This window comes from Drosophila arizonae, chromosome X (genome assembly GCF_054131065.1).
Source record: "Drosophila arizonae isolate 15081-1271.41 chromosome X, UAZ_ARI_1.0, whole genome shotgun sequence".
In the NCBI taxonomy this organism is placed as follows: Eukaryota; Metazoa; Arthropoda; class Insecta; order Diptera; family Drosophilidae; genus Drosophila; species Drosophila arizonae.
The window spans coordinates 21,289,642-21,292,888 of NC_142927.1; the positions used below are offsets into that span (position 1 = coordinate 21,289,642).

The 3,247-nt window shown below is 35.6% G+C and overlaps 1 pseudogene; it reads right to left on the minus strand.

Annotated features, from left to right (window-relative positions):
• Nucleotides 1-1,955: 1,955 nt before the first annotated feature.
• On the minus strand, nucleotides 1,956-2,891 carry LOC108618426 (serine protease SP24D pseudogene; annotated as a pseudogene).
• Between the last annotated feature and the right edge of the window lie 356 nt (nucleotides 2,892-3,247).

The window sequence follows — 3,247 nt, forward strand, 5'->3', positions numbered from 1 at the left end:
AAAGTAAAGTAAATTTAACAGTTGAACAGACAGAGGCATAGAGCTGCAAAAAAAAAAAAAACTAAAAAAAAAAAAATTAAAAAAAAAAAAATATATATATATATATATGTATATATATAAATTAAAATGCAGCAAAATTTGAGAACTATTTAATTTTTTTTTTTGCCATATTTGAAGCAAGCTAAAAATGCTGCATCAAATGGCGATAAAAATCATTGCCGATGATTACTTTCTATTTTAATTACTCGCTGACAATGAACAATGTGTCTGAAAATGAATGATGACATTGGCGAGCTGAACACAGGGTCGAAGGTGCGGCGAGCGGACGAGCGGTCGTATTACCCGTCATCTAGAGCAAAAAAACAAAAAAAAAAAAAAAAAAAAAAAAAAAAAAAAAAAAAAAAAAACAAACAGAAAAAACAAAAAAAGAAGAGCAAAACCTACTCAACGCCAGGCAAAGATCAAGCGCAGCAGCAGCAGCAGCTCATGCAATTGGCATTATGTATACGCCGCGGCTGCCGCTTTGCATTATTATATATGGATAAATAAAAAATAGAAATAAAAATTAAATCATAAAAAATACGCAGCGCACTCAACGAAATAAGGAAAAAAAACAATAAAAAAAAAAGAAAAAAAATATATATGTATGTATATATAAAATAATGCAGAGCCGAAAAGTGACACAAAGTGCGACACAGAAATGCAATGAAGCCAGGCAGAGGCCCATCCCTGGCATGTGGACGGACTGTGCGGCGTTAGGGTTTGCTGTGGTGAGACCGATAGGGAAGGGGAGGGTGCTGGTAAGGGCGTGTTGTTGACTAACATTGAACTCAACTGTGCTGTGTGCTCGATTGTTGTTCAGGGCTCATTGTTTTTTTTTTTTTTTGTATTTTGTATTTTGTATTTTTCGTGCCGAGCGCAGCGATAAAAATGCTGCTAAAGTATAAATTATGCCAATATGAAAAGCCGAAACACAGAAAAAATCATGGACAGACAGCGAGGGTTGCTGCGAAGAAAACATTTGAAAAGGCTGACAAAATACAAATAAATTAATAAGAAAATAAAACAACAGTGGAATTCAATAAAATTTAATGTTGGCTAATAATAAGATTTAAAAAAAATATATTAAATATTAAATAATATTGAATAGTTTTCCAATCATATTAAAAAAATAAATAAAATACAAATTTAATAAAATAAACAGAAATTAAAAAATAAATTGAAAAATTATTAATATATTTATATATTATACAAATATAAATTATATATTATAAATTAAAAATTTAATATTAATAATTCTCCAATCATATTAAAAAAAATAAAAATAAATGAATAAATAACATACAAATTAAGTAAAATATACAGAAAAATCAATTTAAACATTATTAATATATTTATATATTATAAATCATAAAGGCAATATATTAAATATACAATATTTAAATAAATAAATAAATAAATTGAAAATCATTCATTGCCCATTATTACATTTAAATAAATAATGTTAATCAATTTATTGATTAAAAAAAAAATTAATAAATACATTAAAACCAAATACAATATTTATATTCATAATTTGTATGCCTAAAATAAAATTGTATAGTTTTAATATATTGAAGCTATGAACAACTCTCGCCATTTGATAAACATAAACACAACAATAATGGCTATGAGACAATGTAGCGAATCCATAAAAAGCAATTCTGCATACACATACACATGCCTACGTATGTGTGTGAATATGTATTGGTGTCTATTCGGGTCATGCTGTTAAAAAAAATGCGCATAATTGGCAAATTTAGAGTGAAATTGCCTGATAAATATGCAAAATACGAGGCGAGACCCTGGCGTAGCTCACACTCCACTAGCATCCCTCCAATAAAAAACCCCTTCAATAGCCCGCAGATATTGGCGCATCAATATAAGCACTTACATAATAAATAAAACAAATAATATTTAAACTGAAAATTAAATACATGTTTTATACAATTTTATTGAAAATAAAAAAAGGGTAAAAAATAAAGATGAAAAAAAAAAAAATTGTTTTTAAAACAATTAAATGCGAACTGAATATTTCGAGTCTACTCCACATCCGTATGGTTCTTGATCCAATCCACGTGATAGTAGACACGGGCATAGCCATCTGCATAGATGTTGCCACAGCCGCCCACAACGAAACCAGCCACGCCCACCACCTCGCCATTGTAGATCGCCGGGCCGCCAGAGTCGCCGTTGCAGGCGCCATTGTTCGCTTCGTGAATCAGACAGAGGCCAGCCGGCACACCCCAGGCTATCGACTTCTCGCATTCGTCCACCGTCAGAGTTCGGAGCGTGTTCCATTGCAAGTAGCGGGGAAGATCACCCTGATGCCAGAGACGACCCCAGCCCGAGATGACGACATCGACGCCTCCAGGCGTATCCTTGCTGGCCAGCGGAATGGGCTGCACGTTCTCCGAGTAGATGAACGGCGACTCGACACGCAACAGAGCCACATCGTTCAAGAAATCGCCATAGTTCTCGTGCACTATGATCTGAGCGATGTGGTGCAGGGCACCGCCGCTAAAGCGATCGTTGGTGCCAACGCGTACGGTAATCTGGCTGGCCGGATACACCTGTTGCTCCCCGTTGCTATCCAAGTAGACGACGCAGTGAGTCGCCGTAAGCACATAGTTGCGTGAGATAATCGAGCCGCCGCAGTTATGGGAGCCGCGAAGACGCAGCGACACCTGATACGGAAATTGTCCCTTGGCCGCATCCTGGCCGCCTACCACACGTCCGTCGGGCACTGCGGCCGCCTGACACGCGGCAGCCAACAGCAGCACTGAGCCAACAACGTGCAGCAAATGGGTAAACATCTTAAAGCACAACTGAGTCGCTGCGAAAGCCAACACAAGCCATTTATAGTTGTGGCCAACATCTGTAAGCCATGATTATTTATAATTACGCCAGAGCTTATCAGTATTTCGCGTAGATAAGCTATCTGCTACAACTACAAGATTTACGATGATCGATTGTCGAATGTTCTTCTTATCATTATCTGTTCATAAAATCGTTAGTTGTCTTTTCCAAGTAATGGCATTGATAGTAATTGCAGATTTTTGTTTGTTTTTCATTATAACTAAAGTATCTTACAAGCGAATTCCAAGCAATTAACGTGCAGGTACTTAATGTAAACAACTATGTATATACATATAAGTCTGTCACAGCTATGTCAAATTTCTCACTTTCCACCAAAAACTTTCAATGT